Below are 19,834 nucleotides of genomic sequence, written 5' to 3' on the forward strand. Positions count from 1 at the left end.
TGTCATTTTGGATGAATGGCATAGGTTTACGACGGCGATCAGAACAATAGGCTCATTATACTTAAAAGAAAACATAATTAATTAGGCAAATCAAAAAAGATGTGTTGTGTTTTTAGGTCTGCATACTGTACGTTTAAATGTAATTCATTGATGGGTTTAGGACGAAATTTTTTTTGTAACAGTACCCGGTTTAATTTTCATGCGGTCACTGTGGACAATTGTTTTCGAGGAGAGCTTTGTGAATACGCATGTAGTTGGAACCGCGATCCGTAGCTTATAGAGGGCGCTTACAATGCACACATTGGATCACTGACTTGAAGAGCTCGCACACAACATGCATTTGATATACATTCATGGAATCAACGTTTTTCTGTTCACGATTACAATTTCCTCCTATTGTAACAGTGTAACAAGCTATTTCGTGTTCGCAACACTTAGGGACCGGTTCACAAAGTTATATGATTGATATACAACCGCGTTTTCAGCGGTTCCGCAGTAGACCACCGTACGTGTAGGCCTATACAAAGACGTTGCGCACAGACGTTTACAGTCACTTGTGCAGGCTCAATTGTCGTGTCAACATAAATAAACATTAGTCTTTTTAATAGTTGGAATTTACCAGTTAAATTAGCAATATGGAATGTATGTTCAACTAAAGATTACAGACGTCCCGAAAATTGACAAGAAAAAAAATAATCAAATACATCTTCAGACGTTTATTGTTACCCCGGACATGAATTCAGGTATAGATTGTAATTTTTTTAATTTAGTATTGAGGGACTGACTGTATCCTACACATTGTATATTTACACCGTCCGATCAGATAGCGCTGTTTCCCTAATCCATAAAGACGGAATTCTTTCAAGACGTGTTCTTTATATCGATTATCTTTCACCGACTTATCCCGTACCTGCATGTGCAGTGGGGGATGGATTATTGAGCGTTCTAAATATCGCTTGCCAGAAGTTGTGCAACAGTAGTGAACACAGAATCCCTTTATCGGACAATGGGACTTAATTAGCAGCGCACGGCATGTGCGGGAGCTTCATTATCTGTACGTGAAAGAAGTCAACGAAGTTGACTGACTAAACATGAATTCAAGCCTTAATACCCCTTTACCGTTGTCTGTACAGGAATGCACCGAACCCTAGTGTACCACCGTGCCGGACTTGTTTACAAAATCAAGGATATGTATAACTAGGTCTTTTGTGTTAAAGCAATGGTATGTACTTCTATTTTATATTGAAGATTTAGAGTGTCATAAGGCAACTAACTTTTTTACCCCAACAAAGTTTCAAAGTTTTACACGGTGCGTGATAAAGCCATATATGAAGCATTAAAAACCGTAAATATTTCGGGGATTATTGACTGGGCGTGTCCAAACACTAATTATAATTATGACTGCTTGACAGTATAGGGCTTTCCGATTGTTTAACTGTAAGATAACACCAACAAAGAAAAATACAACTGCAGAAAGTGTATACATGATAACATTCTTGCTTTATTGACGTCATTTCTCAATGAAACACTCGTGTTTTTTTTTAATTTGTTTTTAAATGTATTCTTTACAATTAAATCATCAGTGATCTTAATGTAACGTTGACTAGTCTTTAGTCGTCACTGTCTTCCTCGTTAACGTCATCTTCATCTTGATGGAACAGGCCGTCAAATTTGGCCTGGTGTTTAGATATGACCCTGCTGACAGCCGTGGGCAGTAAAATACCGGAATGATTGACTCTGTCTTCGATCTCGTCCACAATTTCTTGATGAGTATCTTTCAGGTGTTTGTAACTTGACAAAAAATCTTTGTATTTGTTGAAAAAGATTCGCTTGACTGCCCACAAGGTCTTCCTGTTGGCCTTTTCCGTGGCCTGATCTTCACTCATGGCGTCGTTGATGTACTGTTCATGTTTTTCTCTCCACATTTCATCAATCGCTTCTTTTGCCTCTCCCAACCAGTCTAAATAGGCTGCATTGTCTTCCAAATCGGAACTAGACTCATCTTCATCAGATGATTCGACATCTTCCACCTCCGCCACTCATTTGCTAAATGAGTAACCAAATGAGAAAAATGAGTAACCAAATGAGTAAATGAGTAACGAAATGAGTAAATGAGTAACCAAATGAGTAAATGAGTAACAAAATGAGTAAATGAGTAGCAAATGAGTGAATGAGTAACCACATGAGTAGATATATTAAATGATTTCATCCGTTCATTACCATTCGGAGATTAATCTTCAAAGCTTCAACATGAATACTATTTCTGCAGTCAAACCCTATGCTTGTCACCAGTGTGACAAACGCTTTGGACGGAGATATAACCTCTTGAGACATACCGAAAATGCACATGCTGAAGATGAATCCGACATAGACGTTGATTCCATGAATGTATATCAAATGCATGTTGTGTGCGAGCTCTTCAAGTCAGTGATCCAATGTGTGCATTGTAAGCGCCCTCTATAAGCTACGGATCGCGGTTCCAACTACATGCGTATTCACAAAGCTCTCCTCGAAAACAATTGTCCACAGTGACCGCATGAAAATCAAACCGGGTACTGTTACAAAAAAAATTTCGTCCTAAACCCATCAATGAATTACATTTAAACGTACAGTATGCAGACCTAAAAACACAACACATCTTTTTTGATTTGCCTAATTAATATTGTTTTGTTAAGTATAATGAGCCTATTGTTCTGATCGCCGTCGTAAACCTATGCCATTCATCCAAAATGACAAACAAATTAATGTATAATCCCTACACAATACATCTGCTAATCGTCTTTTCTATTGATTAACTGCAGAATCCCTCCACATTCCCTCCACAAACCTCCCCCCACAATTCCCCATAGAACGTGTACAAAAAGGGGGCGGAGCATTACCTATACTGCCCCACTGCACTACTTGCCCATTAAATGATAGCGTAAACATTGGCCTCAACAGTGCCAAGTTCCCAGCTTGTCAAATTGTTCACACAGTTGACGCGACGTTGGCACAAAATACCCTTGCCCAAGTTGCGGTAGAGAGCTTTAAAACACGCACAGGACTTCCACGAAGTGTATAGCACGTACACGTGGCTTTGAAGCGTCGTTCAATGTACATTACGTCCCTTCATTCTCGCCAAAACAGTAGATAACTGTGCGTAACGAGCGGCACAGAGCCTCATCTAATTTACACTTTTACGGAATCAAAAGGATAGCGCGTTACAAAAAATATAACGGCTCACCGTATAAAGTGAATGGCCCCCCATTCGCCAATCAGAAACTTTAACGGTTGTACGGGTGCACAGGCTTAACAGTGTAACTTTTTCACTGTAATCTTTATAAGTGTGCTTCACTTTTTAGTTCTTTGGTTTCACTTTGTGTGTGAAAATCACTCCGTGAAAACTCCACACGCTATTGTTCAGCTAGTTGGCTTAGAATTTGCCAACTAAATTTTCTCAGACTCACCGTTGTGAGATGTGGGCAGAAAACATCCTGTTAATTGAGGGCGCTATAAAGTATAGACCATACTGGACTTACATCAGTAACAACATCACAGAAAATCCAAAGAAGAATGTTCAAAACTAAACCTGTTGAATTTTCACCTCAATTGATATCACACTTTTCGAGAAAGCAGTATAAAAAAACTACGCACCATTCAATTAAAAGTCTGCATTGGTAATCAGGAGGTCGTCAGGTCGATTCTCACCAAAAATATAGGTTTTTCTCGAAAAACCGTCATACATCACTTGGAATACAATTTTATAAAATATGTCTGTGCCAGCTGAACCAAATATATAGTTAACATCTCTCCGACGCAAATTCCCATCGTATCCATTTCCTCGGTGGCATTTCAATGCAACGCAAGTGCTATATATCAATGAATGATGCACTAAATTGATTAGAACGAGTTAGCTTCGCGAGACGAATTTCGAGAGTGAAAAATTTAATCACACTGTCTGTGTCAAAAGGTTTCTAAACAGTTTGGGAGAAAAAAAACCCTAAAAGTAGCTGTACTAAATATAAATATAAAAAGTTTCTTTGGACAATTAATGAATATAATTTTTTTACACCTTTCAAATTAAACGCATTATATCCGTTCCATGCATCTTCAGAAGCGTATTCAGTGTTTTTGTTTGCAGTTCATAATTATCCCGTGTTTTATTTGATTCGTTTTGTTTTATACGATTCGCTGTCCCCATTGTTTCAACCAGCGTATACGGATGGGATTTTTGTTAAATTTGAGCGCATTAAATCCAGGATATCAAAGGTTAACCAGACAGCACAGAGTACAAGTTGTGTAGGGTTACTTTGTGTTAATAATTAACTACTGAGCTTGTCAAGTCGCAGTCGTGATAACCCTTTTGCTATCATTATACTGCGTATATTTTCTCTATCCACTATATGCAGGTAAAGTTTGGTTAAAGAAATTGAGCGGTTTGTAGCACTCGATTGACGACTATGTTGTTACTTGCTTAATCATGAAAATGGTTGAGTAGATATAGACATTCCTAGTTTAACAATTTGCTAGATTACCTTAACCAGTTTGTAATTGCATTGCACAACATTATATGTTTCTAATGTAAATTTGAATTTCAAACCAGTGGCCGACACATCCATTTTGAGAGTAGTGTAATACACTAATGTAGCATTCTGTGCCAGCTGAACCAAATATATAGTTAACATCTCTCCGACGCAAATTCCCATCGTATCAATCTCCTCGGTGGCATTTCAATGCAACGCAAATGCTAGATATCAATGAATGATGCGCTTAATTGATTAGAACGAGTTAGCTTCGCGAGACGAATTTCGTCACAAGTAAGATGTGAATAAGGGTATTTCACTGCTCTCAAAATGGAGTCTTGTGCCCTTAAAGGGTGCATACCTGCAAATAAACTCCCATAGACACTAGTGCTAAATGCCCGTACTTCAAAATTCTTTTAAAAATACTCAAAACTCTCACAGGTATTCAAGCTGCACAGAAAAATGATGATCAATGTGTCATCTTTCATTTTCTTTTCAATTTATGGTGGGTTGACCATTGACTTTTCGAGATATTTTCACGCAAAGAAGACGACCCCTGTTTTCCCCAAAGCGGAAAAGTAGCCATCTTGAAAAACGATCCCTCCACAACATGGCAAAATAGCGCCACTTTCGAGCCCAATAGCATCCAAAATGCTCAGAATTGGAAGCCCCAAGTCCGGGCTAGAGGTTCACTACCATATCTCTTCAATTCCCCAATTTTACGGCGCTCAGAACTCTCTAATATAGAATATTTTGAGGGTATAACTTTTATTCATGAGCTTGGCGGATCGATTTACCGGTGTGTACCCTATAATAGCAGGCAACTTTTAAATTTTAACACAAAATCACATTCAGGACAAGCAGAATATCTCCAAAGTCAATATTTTGAAAAAAAAAATGAAAGAAAAATATTATCCGAGGTAGATATTAAGCCCGAAAATAGTGATAGTTTTGCCCCTGCTAAGCTGTAGAGCGCCCCCAGCGACAATAAATTGAGTTCCAGCTACTTTTAAGCTCAAAATGCCCCCCCCCCCCTTTTCAACTATCAATTGTTGTAATCGGGTGATAGCCTACTGCTCCCTTATGATTTGGAAGCATCCGTTACGGAAAAAAACCCTTGTTGATACCTTTAAAACACTTTTTCCCCCTCCCCGTAGGTTCCGCCCACTGAAAAGACCACTGCCGCGGCACAGCGCATGCGCGAAACGGCCATCTTTGTGATTCTTTATAGGGTGCATACCTGCAAATAAACTCCCATAGACACTAGTGCTAAATGCCCGTACTTCAAAATTCTTTTAAAAATACTCAAAACTCTCACAGGTATTCAAGCTGCACAGAAAAATGATGATCAATGTGTCATCTTTCATTTTCTTTTCAATTTATGGTGGGTTGACCATTGACTTTTCGAGATATTTTCACGCAAAGAAGACGACCCCTGTTTTCCCCAAAGCGGAAAAGTAGCCATCTTGAAAAACGATCCCTCCACAACATGGCAAAATAGCGCCACTTTCGAGCCCAATAGCATCCAAAATGCTCAGAATTGGAAGCCCCAAGTCCGGGCTAGAGGTTCACTACCATATCTCTTCAATTCCCCAATTTTACGGCGCTCAGAACTCTCTAATATAGAATATTTTGAGGGTATAACTTTTATTCATGAGCTTGGCGGATCGATTTACCGGTGTGTACCCTATAATAGCAGGCAACTTTTAAATTTTAACACAAAATCACATTCAGGACAAGCAGAATATCTCCAAAGTCAATATTTTGAAAAAAAAAATGAAAGAAAAATATTATCCGAGGTAGATATTAAGCCCGAAAATAGTGATAGTTTTGCCCCTGCTAAGCTGTAGAGCGCCCCCAGCGACAATAAATTGAGTTCCAGCTACTTTTAAGCTCAAAATGCCCCCCCCCCCCTTTTCAACTATCAATTGTTGCAATCGGGTGATAGCCTACTGCTCCCTTATGATTTGGAAGCATCCGTTACGGAAAAAAACCCTTGTTGATACCTTTAAAACACTTTTTCCCCCTCCCCGTAGGTTCCGCCCACTGAAAAGACCACTGCCGCGGCACAGCGCATGCGCGAAACGGCCATCTTTGTGATTCTTTATAATAGCAGGCAACTTTTAAATTTTAACACAAAATCACATTCAGGACAAGCAGAATATCTCCAAAGTCAATATTTTGAAAAAAAAAATGAAAGAAAAATATTATCCGAGGTAGATATTAAGCCCGAAAATAGTGATAGTTTTGCCCCTGCTAAGCTGTAGAGCGCCCCCAGCGACAATAAATTGAGTTCCAGCTACTTTTAAGCTCAAAATGCCCCCCCCCCCCCCTTTTCAACTATCAATTGTTGTAATCGGGTGATAGCCTACTGCTCCCTTATGATTTGGAAGCATCCGTTACGGAAAAAAACCCTTGTTGATACCTTTAAAACACTTTTTCCCCCTCCCCGTAGGTTCCGCCCACTGAAAAGACCACTGCCGCGGCACAGCGCATGCGCGAAACGGCCATCTTTGTGATTCTTTATAGGGTGCATACCTGCAAATAAACTCCCATAGACACTAGTGCTAAATGCCCGTACTTCAAAATTCTTTTAAAAATACTCAAAACTCTCACAGGTATTCAAGCTGCACAGAAAAATGATGATCAATGTGTCATCTTTCATTTTCTTTTCAATTAATGGTGGGTTGACCATTGACTTTTCGAGATATTTTCACGCAAAGAAGACGACCCCTGTTTTCCCCAAAGCGGAAAAGTAGCCATCTTGAAAAACGATCCCTCCACAACATGGCAAAATAGCGCCACTTTCGAGCCCAATAGCATCCAAAATGCTCAGAATTGGAAGCCCCAAGTCCGGGCTAGAGGTTCACTACCATATCTCTTCAATTCCCCAATTTTACGGCGCTCAGAACTCTCTAATATAGAATATTTTGAGGGTATAACTTTTATTCATGAGCTTGGCGGATCGATTTACCGGTGTGTACCCTATAATAGCAGGCAACTTTTAAATTTTAACACAAAATCACATTCAGGACAAGCAGAATATCTCCAAAGTCAATATTTTGAAAAAAAAAATGAAAGAAAAATATTATCCGAGGTAGATATTAAGCCCGAAAATAGTGATAGTTTTGCCCCTGCTAAGCTGTAGAGCGCCCCCAGCGACAATAAATTGAGTTCCAGCTACTTTTAAGCTCAAAATGCCCCCCCCCCCCTTTTCAACTATCAATTGTTGTAATCGGGTGATAGCCTACTGCTCCCTTATGATTTGGAAGCATCCGTTACGGAAAAAAACCCTTGTTGATACCTTTAAAACACTTTTTCCCCCTCCCCGTAGGTTCCGCCCACTGAAAAGACCACTGCCGCGGCACAGCGCATGCGCGAAACGGCCATCTTTGTGATTCTTTATAGGGTGCATACCTGCAAATAAACTCCCATAGACACTAGTGCTAAATGCCCGTACTTCAAAATTCTTTTAAAAATACTCAAAACTCTCACAGGTATTCAAGCTGCACAGAAAAATGATGATCAATGTGTCATCTTTCATTTTCTTTTCAATTTATGGTGGGTTGACCATTGACTTTTCGAGATATTTTCACGCAAAGAAGACGACCCCTGTTTTCCCCAAAGCGGAAAAGTAGCCATCTTGAAAAACGATCCCTCCACAACATGGCAAAATAGCGCCACTTTCGAGCCCAATAGCATCCAAAATGCTCAGAATTGGAAGCCCCAAGTCCGGGCTAGAGGTTCACTACCATATCTCTTCAATTCCCCAATTTTACGGCGCTCAGAACTCTCTAATATAGAATATTTTGAGGGTATAACTTTTATTCATGAGCTTGGCGGATCGATTTACCGGTGTGTACCCTATAATAGCAGGCAACTTTTAAATTTTAACACAAAATCACATTCAGGACAAGCAGAATATCTCCAAAGTCAATATTTTGAAAAAAAAATGAAAGAAAAATATTATCCGAGGTAGATATTAAGCCCGAAAATAGTGATGTTTTGCCCCTGCTAAGCTGTAGAGCGCCCCCAGCGACAATAAATTGAGTTCCAGCTACTTTTAAGCTCAAAATGCCCCCCCCCCCTTTTCAACTATCAATTGTTGTAATCGGGTGATAGCCTACTGCTCCCTTATGATTTGGAAGCATCCGTTACGGAAAAAAACCCTTGTTGATACCTTTAAAACACTTTTTCCCCCTCCCCGTAGGTTCCGCCCACTGAAAAGACCACTGCCGCGGCACAGCGCATGCGCGAAACGGCCATCTTTGTGATTCTTTATAGGGTGCATACCTGCAAATAAACTCCCATAGACACTAGTGCTAAATGCCCGTACTTCAAAATTCTTTTAAAAATACTCAAAACTCTCACAGGTATTCAAGCTGCACAGAAAAATGATGATCAATGTGTCATCTTTCATTTTCTTTTCAATTTATGGTGGGTTGACCATTGACTTTTCGAGATATTTTCACGCAAAGAAGACGACCCCTGTTTTCCCCAAAGCGGAAAAGTAGCCATCTTGAAAAACGATCCCTCCACAACATGGCAAAATAGCGCCACTTTCGAGCCCAATAGCATCCAAAATGCTCAGAATTGGAAGCCCCAAGTCCGGGCTAGAGGTTCACTACCATATCTCTTCAATTCCCCAATTTTACGGCGCTCAGAACTCTCTAATATAGAATATTTTGAGGGTATAACTTTTATTCATGAGCTTGGCGGATCGATTTACCGGTGTGTACCCTATAATAGCAGGCAACTTTTAAATTTTAACACAAAATCACATTCAGGACAAGCAGAATATCTCCAAAGTCAATATTTTGAAAAAAAAAATGAAAGAAAAATATTATCCGAGGTAGATATTAAGCCCGAAAATAGTGATAGTTTTGCCCCTGCTAAGCTGTAGAGCGCCCCCAGCGACAATAAATTGAGTTCCAGCTACTTTTAAGCTCAAAATGCCCCCCCCCCCCCTTTTCAACTATCAATTGTTGTAATCGGGTGATAGCCTACTGCTCCCTTATGATTTGGAAGCATCCGTTACGGAAAAAAACCCTTGTTGATACCTTTAAAACACTTTTTCCCCCTCCCCGTAGGTTCCGCCCACTGAAAAGACCACTGCCGCGGCACAGCGCATGCGCGAAACGGCCATCTTTGTGATTCTTTATAGGGTGCATACCTGCAAATAAACTCCCATAGACACTAGTGCTAAATGCCCGTACTTCAAAATTCTTTTAAAAATACTCAAAACTCTCACAGGTATTCAAGCTGCACAGAAAAATGATGATCAATGTGTCATCTTTCATTTTCTTTTCAATTTATGGTGGGTTGACCATTGACTTTTCGAGATATTTTCACGCAAAGAAGACGACCCCTGTTTTCCCCAAAGCGGAAAAGTAGCCATCTTGAAAAACGATCCCTCCACAACATGGCAAAATAGCGCCACTTTCGAGCCCAATAGCATCCAAAATGCTCAGAATTGGAAGCCCCAAGTCCGGGCTAGAGGTTCACTACCATATCTCTTCAATTCCCCAATTTTACGGCGCTCAGAACTCTCTAATATAGAATATTTTGAGGGTATAACTTTTATTCATGAGCTTGGCGGATCGATTTACCGGTGTGTACCCTATAATAGCAGGCAACTTTTAAATTTTAACACAAAATCACATTCAGGACAAGCAGAATATCTCCAAAGTCAATATTTTGAAAAAAAAAATGAAAGAAAAATATTATCCGAGGTAGATATTAAGCCCGAAAATAGTGATAGTTTTGCCCCTGCTAAGCTGTAGAGCGCCCCCAGCGACAATAAATTGAGTTCCAGCTACTTTTAAGCTCAAAATGCCCCCCCCCCCCCTTTTCAACTATCAATTGTTGTAATCGGGTGATAGCCTACTGCTCCCTTATGATTTGGAAGCATCCGTTACGGAAAAAAACCCTTGTTGATACCTTTAAAACACTTTTTCCCCTCCCCGTAGGTTCCGCCCACTGAAAAGACCACTGCCGCGGCACAGCGCATGCGCGAAACGGCCATCTTTGTGATTCTTTATAGGGTGCATACCTGCAAATAAACTCCCATAGACACTAGTGCTAAATGCCCGTACTTCAAAATTCTTTTAAAAATACTCAAAACTCTCACAGGTATTCAAGCTGCACAGAAAAATGATGATCAATGTGTCATCTTTCATTTTCTTTTCAATTTATGGTGGGTTGACCATTGACTTTTCGAGATATTTTCACGCAAAGAAGACGACCCCTGTTTTCCCCAAAGCGGAAAAGTAGCCATCTTGAAAAACGATCCCTCCACAACATGGCAAAATAGCGCCACTTTCGAGCCCAATAGCATCCAAAATGCTCAGAATTGGAAGCCCCAAGTCCGGGCTAGAGGTTCACTACCATATCTCTTCAATTCCCCAATTTTACGGCGCTCAGAACTCTCTAATATAGAATATTTTGAGGGTATAACTTTTATTCATGAGCTTGGCGGATCGATTTACCGGTGTGTACCCTATAATAGCAGGCAACTTTTAAATTTTAACACAAAATCACATTCAGGACAAGCAGAATATCTCCAAAGTCAATATTTTGAAAAAAAAAATGAAAGAAAAATATTATCCGAGGTAGATATTAAGCCCGAAAATAGTGATAGTTTTGCCCCTGCTAAGCTGTAGAGCGCCCCCAGCGACAATAAATTGAGTTCCAGCTACTTTTAAGCTCAAAATGCCCCCCCCCCCCTTTTCAACTATCAATTGTTGTAATCGGGTGATAGCCTACTGCTCCCTTATGATTTGGAAGCATCCGTTACGGAAAAAAACCCTTGTTGATACCTTTAAAACACTTTTTCCCCCTCCCCGTAGGTTCCGCCCACTGAAAAGACCACTGCCGCGGCACAGCGCATGCGCGAAACGGCCATCTTTGTGATTCTTTATAGGGTGCATACCTGCAAATAAACTCCCATAGACACTAGTGCTAAATGCCCGTACTTCAAAATTCTTTTAAAAATACTCAAAACTCTCACAGGTATTCAAGCTGCACAGAAAAATGATGATCAATGTGTCATCTTTCATTTTCTTTTCAATTTATGGTGGGTTGACCATTGACTTTTCGAGATATTTTCACGCAAAGAAGACGACCCCTGTTTTCCCCAAAGCGGAAAAGTAGCCATCTTGAAAAACGATCCCTCCACAACATGGCAAAATAGCGCCACTTTCGAGCCCAATAGCATCCAAAATGCTCAGAATTGGAAGCCCCAAGTCCGGGCCAGAGGTTCACTACCATATCTCTTCAATTCCCCAATTTTACGGCGCTCAGAACTCTCTAATATAGAATATTTTGAGGGTATAACTTTTATTCATGAGCTTGGCGGATCGATTTACCGGTGTGTACCCTATAATAGCAGGCAACTTTTAAATTTTAACACAAAATCACATTCAGGACAAGCAGAATATCTCCAAAGTCAATATTTTGAAAAAAAAAATGAAAGAAAAATATTATCCGAGGTAGATATTAAGCCCGAAAATAGTGATTGTTTTGCCCCTGCTAAGCTGTAGAGCGCCCCCAGCGACAATAAATTGAGTTCCAGCTACTTTTAAGCTCAAAATGCCCCCCCCCCCCTTTTCAACTATCAATTGTTGTAATCGGGTGATAGCCTACTGCTCCCTTATGATTTGGAAGCATCCGTTACGGAAAAAAACCCTTGTTGATACCTTTAAAACACTTTTTCCCCCTCCCCGTAGGTTCCGCCCACTGAAAAGACCACTGCCGCGGCACAGCGCATGCGCGAAACGGCCATCTTTGTGATTCTTTATAGGGTGCATACCTGCAAATAAACTCCCATAGACACTAGTGCTAAATGCCCGTACTTCAAAATTCTTTTAAAAATACTCAAAACTCTCACAGGTATTCAAGCTGCACAGAAAAATGATGATCAATGTGTCATCTTTCATTTTCTTTTCAATTTATGGTGGGTTGACCATTGACTTTTCGAGATATTTTCACGCAAAGAAGACGACCCCTGTTTTCCCCAAAGCGGAAAAGTAGCCATCTTGAAAAACGATCCCTCCACAACATGGCAAAATAGCGCCACTTTCGAGCCCAATAGCATCCAAAATGCTCAGAATTGGAAGCCCCAAGTCCGGGCTAGAGGTTCACTACCATATCTCTTCAATTCCCCAATTTTACGGCGCTCAGAACTCTCTAATATAGAATATTTTGAGGGTATAACTTTTATTCATGAGCTTGGCGGATCGATTTACCGGTGTGTACCCTATAATAGCAGGCAACTTTTAAATTTTAACACAAAATCACATTCAGGACAAGCAGAATATCTCCAAAGTCAATATTTTGAAAAAAAAATGAAAGAAAAATATTATCCGAGGTAGATATTAAGCCCGAAAATAGTGATTGTTTTGCCCCTGCTAAGCTGTAGAGCGCCCCCAGCGACAATAAATTGAGTTCCAGCTACTTTTAAGCTCAAAATGCCCCCCCCCCCCCTTTTCAACTATCAATTGTTGTAATCGGGTGATAGCCTACTGCTCCCTTATGATTTGGAAGCATCCGTTACGGAAAAAAACCCTTGTTGATACCTTTAAAACACTTTTTCCCCCTCCCCGTAGGTTCCGCCCACTGAAAAGACCACTGCCGCGGCACAGCGCATGCGCGAAACGGCCATCTTTGTGATTCTTTATAGGGTGCATACCTGCAAATAAACTCCCATAGACACTAGTGCTAAATGCCCGTACTTCAAAATTCTTTTAAAAATACTCAAAACTCTCACAGGTATTCAAGCTGCACAGAAAAATGATGATCAATGTGTCATCTTTCATTTTCTTTTCAATTTATGGTGGGTTGACCATTGACTTTTCGAGATATTTTCACGCAAAGAAGACGACCCCTGTTTTCCCCAAAGCGGAAAAGTAGCCATCTTGAAAAACGATCCCTCCACAACATGGCAAAATAGCGCCACTTTCGAGCCCAATAGCATCCAAAATGCTCAGAATTGGAAGCCCCAAGTCCGGGCTAGAGGTTCACTACCATATCTCTTCAATTCCCCAATTTTACGGCGCTCAGAACTCTCTAATATAGAATATTTTGAGGGTATAACTTTTATTCATGAGCTTGGCGGATCGATTTACCGGTGTGTACCCTATAATAGCAGGCAACTTTTAAATTTTAACACAAAATCACATTCAGGACAAGCAGAATATCTCCAAAGTCAATATTTTGAAAAAAAAATGAAAGAAAAATATTATCCGAGGTAGATATTAAGCCCGAAAATAGTGATGTTTTGCCCCTGCTAAGCTGTAGAGCGCCCCCAGCGACAATAAATTGAGTTCCAGCTACTTTTAAGCTCAAAATGCCCCCCCCCCCCCCTTTTCAACTATCAATTGTTGTAATCGGGTGATAGCCTACTGCTCCCTTATGATTTGGAAGCATCCGTTACGGAAAAAAACCCTTGTTGATACCTTTAAAACACTTTTTCCCCCTCCCCGTAGGTTCCGCCCACTGAAAAGACCACTGCCGCGGCACAGCGCATGCGCGAAACGGCCATCTTTGTGATTCTTTATAGGGTGCATACCTGCAAATAAACTCCCATAGACACTAGTGCTAAATGCCCGTACTTCAAAATTCTTTTAAAAATACTCAAAACTCTCACAGGTATTCAAGCTGCACAGAAAAATGATGATCAATGTGTCATCTTTCATTTTCTTTTCAATTTATGGTGGGTTGACCATTGACTTTTCGAGATATTTTCACGCAAAGAAGACGACCCCTGTTTTCCCCAAAGCGGAAAAGTAGCCATCTTGAAAAACGATCCCTCCACAACATGGCAAAATAGCGCCACTTTCGAGCCCAATAGCATCCAAAATGCTCAGAATTGGAAGCCCCAAGTCCGGGCTAGAGGTTCACTACCATATCTCTTCAATTCCCCAATTTTACGGCGCTCAGAACTCTCTAATATAGAATATTTTGAGGGTATAACTTTTATTCATGAGCTTGGCGGATCGATTTACCGGTGTGTACCCTATAATAGCAGGCAACTTTTAAATTTTAACACAAAATCACATTCAGGACAAGCAGAATATCTCCAAAGTCAATATTTTGAAAAAAAAAATGAAAGAAAAATATTATCCGAGGTAGATATTAAGCCCGAAAATAGTGATAGTTTTGCCCCTGCTAAGCTGTAGAGCGCCCCCAGCGACAATAAATTGAGTTCCAGCTACTTTTAAGCTCAAAATGCCCCCCCCCCCCCCTTTTCAACTATCAATTGTTGTAATCGGGTGATAGCCTACTGCTCCCTTATGATTTGGAAGCATCCGTTACGGAAAAAAACCCTTGTTGATACCTTTAAAACACTTTTTCCCCCTCCCCGTAGGTTCCGCCCACTGAAAAGACCACTGCCGCGGCACAGCGCATGCGCGAAACGGCCATCTTTGTGATTCTTTATAGGGTGCATACCTGCAAATAAACTCCCATAGACACTAGTGCTAAATGCCCGTACTTCAAAATTCTTTTAAAAATACTCAAAACTCTCACAGGTATTCAAGCTGCACAGAAAAATGATGATCAATGTGTCATCTTTCATTTTCTTTTCAATTTATGGTGGGTTGACCATTGACTTTTCGAGATATTTTCACGCAAAGAAGACGACCCCTGTTTTCCCCAAAGCGGAAAAGTAGCCATCTTGAAAAACGATCCCTCCACAACATGGCAAAATAGCGCCACTTTCGAGCCCAATAGCATCCAAAATGCTCAGAATTGGAAGCCCCAAGTCCGGGCTAGAGGTTCACTACCATATCTCTTCAATTCCCCAATTTTACGGCGCTCAGAACTCTCTAATATAGAATATTTTGAGGGTATAACTTTTATTCATGAGCTTGGCGGATCGATTTACCGGTGTGTACCCTATAATAGCAGGCAACTTTTAAATTTTAACACAAAATCACATTCAGGACAAGCAGAATATCTCCAAAGTCAATATTTTGAAAAAAAAAATGAAAGAAAAATATTATCCGAGGTAGATATTAAGCCCGAAAATAGTGATAGTTTTGCCCCTGCTAAGCTGTAGAGCGCCCCCAGCGACAATAAATTGAGTTCCAGCTACTTTTAAGCTCAAAATGCCCCCCCCCCCCTTTTCAACTATCAATTGTTGTAATCGGGTGATAGCCTACTGCTCCCTTATGATTTGGAAGCATCCGTTACGGAAAAAAACCCTTGTTGATACCTTTAAAACACTTTTTCCCCCTCCCCGTAGGTTCCGCCCACTGAAAAGACCACTGCCGCGGCACAGCGCATGCGCGAAACGGCCATCTTTGTGATTCTTTATAGGGTGCATACCTGCAAATAAACTCCCATAGACACTAGTGCTAAATGCCCGTACTTCAAAATTCTTTTAAAAATACTCAAAACTCTCACAGGTATTCAAGCTGCACAGAAAAATGATGATCAATGTGTCATCTTTCATTTTCTTTTCAATTTATGGTGGGTTGACCATTGACTTTTCGAGATATTTTCACGCAAAGAAGACGACCCCTGTTTTCCCCAAAGCGGAAAAGTAGCCATCTTGAAAAACGATCCCTCCACAACATGGCAAAATAGCGCCACTTTCGAGCCCAATAGCATCCAAAATGCTCAGAATTGGAAGCCCCAAGTCCGGGCTAGAGGTTCACTACCATATCTCTTCAATTCCCCAATTTTACGGCGCTCAGAACTCTCTAATATAGAATATTTTGAGGGTATAACTTTTATTCATGAGCTTGGCGGATCGATTTACCGGTGTGTACCCTATAATAGCAGGCAACTTTTAAATTTTAACACAAAATCACATTCAGGACAAGCAGAATATCTCCAAAGTCAATATTTTGAAAAAAAAAATGAAAGAAAAATATTATCCGAGGTAGATATTAAGCCCGAAAATAGTGATAGTTTTGCCCCTGCTAAGCTGTAGAGCGCCCCCAGCGACAATAAATTGAGTTCCAGCTACTTTTAAGCTCAAAATGCCCCCCCCCCCCTTTTCAACTATCAATTGTTGTAATCGGGTGATAGCCTACTGCTCCCTTATGATTTGGAAGCATCCGTTACGGAAAAAAACCCTTGTTGATACCTTTAAAACACTTTTTCCCCCTCCCCGTAGGTTCCGCCCACTGAAAAGACCACTGCCGCGGCACAGCGCATGCGCGAAACGGCCATCTTTGTGATTCTTTATAGGGTGCATACCTGCAAATAAACTCCCATAGACACTAGTGCTAAATGCCCGTACTTCAAAATTCTTTTAAAAATACTCAAAACTCTCACAGGTATTCAAGCTGCACAGAAAAATGATGATCAATGTGTCATCTTTCATTTTCTTTTCAATTTATGGTGGGTTGACCATTGACTTTTCGAGATATTTTCACGCAAAGAAGACGACCCCTGTTTTCCCCAAAGCGGAAAAGTAGCCATCTTGAAAAACGATCCCTCCACAACATGGCAAAATAGCGCCACTTTCGAGCCCAATAGCATCCAAAATGCTCAGAATTGGAAGCCCCAAGTCCGGGCTAGAGGTTCACTACCATATCTCTTCAATTCCCCAATTTTACGGCGCTCAGAACTCTCTAATATAGAATATTTTGAGGGTATAACTTTTATTCATGAGCTTGGCGGATCGATTTACCGGTGTGTACCCTATAATAGCAGGCAACTTTTAAATTTTAACACAAAATCACATTCAGGACAAGCAGAATATCTCCAAAGTCAATATTTTGAAAAAAAAAATGAAAGAAAAATATTATCCGAGGTAGATATTAAGCCCGAAAATAGTGATAGTTTTGCCCCTGCTAAGCTGTAGAGCGCCCCCAGCGACAATAAATTGAGTTCCAGCTACTTTTAAGCTCAAAATGCCCCCCCCCCCCCTTTTCAACTATCAATTGTTGTAATCGGGTGATAGCCTACTGCTCCCTTATGATTTGGAAGCATCCGTTACGGAAAAAAACCCTTGTTGATACCTTTAAAACACTTTTTCCCCCTCCCCGTAGGTTCCGCCCACTGAAAAGACCACTGCCGCGGCACAGCGCATGCGCGAAACGGCCATCTTTGTGATTCTTTATAGGGTGCATACCTGCAAATAAACTCCCATAGACACTAGTGCTAAATGCCCGTACTTCAAAATTCTTTTAAAAATACTCAAAACTCTCACAGGTATTCAAGCTGCACAGAAAAATGATGATCAATGTGTCATCTTTCATTTTCTTTTCAATTTATGGTGGGTTGACCATTGACTTTTCGAGATATTTTCACGCAAAGAAGACGACCCCTGTTTTCCCCAAAGCGGAAAAGTAGCCATCTTGAAAAACGATCCCTCCACAACATGGCAAAATAGCGCCACTTTCGAGCCCAATAGCATCCAAAATGCTCAGAATTGGAAGCCCCAAGTCCGGGCTAGAGGTTCACTACCATATCTCTTCAATTCCCCAATTTTACGGCGCTCAGAACTCTCTAATATAGAATATTTTGAGGGTATAACTTTTATTCATGAGCTTGGCGGATCGATTTACCGGTGTGTACCCTATAATAGCAGGCAACTTTTAAATTTTAACACAAAATCACATTCAGGACAAGCAGAATATCTCCAAAGTCAATATTTTGAAAAAAAAAATGAAAGAAAAATATTATCCGAGGTAGATATTAAGCCCGAAAATAGTGATAGTTTTGCCCCTGCTAAGCTGTAGAGCGCCCCCAGCGACAATAAATTGAGTTCCAGCTACTTTTAAGCTCAAAATGCCCCCCCCCCCCCCTTTTCAACTATCAATTGTTGTAATCGGGTGATAGCCTACTGCTCCCTTATGATTTGGAAGCATCCGTTACGGAAAAAAACCCTTGTTGATACCTTTAAAACACTTTTTCCCCCTCCCCGTAGGTTCCGCCCACTGAAAAGACCACTGCCGCGGCACAGCGCATGCGCGAAACGGCCATCTTTGTGATTCTTTATAGGGTGCATACCTGCAAATAAACTCCCATAGACACTAGTGCTAAATGCCCGTACTTCAAAATTCTTTTAAAAATACTCAAAACTCTCACAGGTATTCAAGCTGCACAGAAAAATGATGATCAATGTGTCATCTTTCATTTTCTTTTCAATTTATGGTGGGTTGACCATTGACTTTTCGAGATATTTTCACGCAAAGAAGACGACCCCTGTTTTCCCCAAAGCGGAAAAGTAGCCATCTTGAAAAACGATCCCTCCACAACATGGCAAAATAGCGCCACTTTCGAGCCCAATAGCATCCAAAATGCTCAGAATTGGAAGCCCCAAGTCCGGGCTAGAGGTTCACTACCATATCTCTTCAATTCCCCAATTTTACGGCGCTCAGAACTCTCTAATATAGAATATTTTGAGGGTATAACTTTTATTCATGAGCTTGGCGGATCGATTTACCGGTGTGTACCCTATAATAGCAGGCAACTTTTAAATTTTAACACAAAATCACATTCAGGACAAGCAGAATATCTCCAAAGTCAATATTTTGAAAAAAAAAATGAAAGAAAAATATTATCCGAGGTAGATATTAAGCCCGAAAATAGTGATAGTTTTGCCCCTGCTAAGCTGTAGAGCGCCCCCAGCGACAATAAATTGAGTTCCAGCTACTTTTAAGCTCAAAATGCCCCCCCCCCCCCTTTTCAACTATCAATTGTTGTAATCGGGTGATAGCCTACTGCTCCCTTATGATTTGGAAGCATCCGTTACGGAAAAAAACCCTTGTTGATACCTTTAAAACACTTTTTCCCCCTCCCCGTAGGTTCCGCCCACTGAAAAGACCACTGCCGCGGCACAGCGCATGCGCGAAACGGCCATCTTTGTGATTCTTTATAGGGTGCATACCTGCAAATAAACTCCCATAGACACTAGTGCTAAATGCCCGTACTTCAAAATTCTTTTAAAAATACTCAAAACTCTCACAGGTATTCAAGCTGCACAGAAAAATGATGATCAATGTGTCATCTTTCATTTTCTTTTCAATTTATGGTGGGTTGACCATTGACTTTTCGAGATATTTTCACGCAAAGAAGACGACCCCTGTTTTCCCCAAAGCGGAAAAGTAGCCATCTTGAAAAACGATCCCTCCACAACATGGCAAAATAGCGCCACTTTCGAGCCCAATAGCATCCAAAATGCTCAGAATTGGAAGCCCCAAGTCCGGGCTAGAGGTTCACTACCATATCTCTTCAATTCCCCAATTTTACGGCGCTCAGAACTCTCTAATATAGAATATTTTGAGGGTATAACTTTTATTCATGAGCTTGGCGGATCGATTTACCGGTGTGTACCCTATAATAGCAGGCAACTTTTAAATTTTAACACAAAA

This window comes from Patiria miniata, unplaced genomic scaffold (assembly GCF_015706575.1).
Source record: "Patiria miniata isolate m_02_andy unplaced genomic scaffold, ASM1570657v1 HiC_scaffold_22, whole genome shotgun sequence".
NCBI classification, from domain to species: Eukaryota; Metazoa; Echinodermata; class Asteroidea; order Valvatida; family Asterinidae; genus Patiria; species Patiria miniata.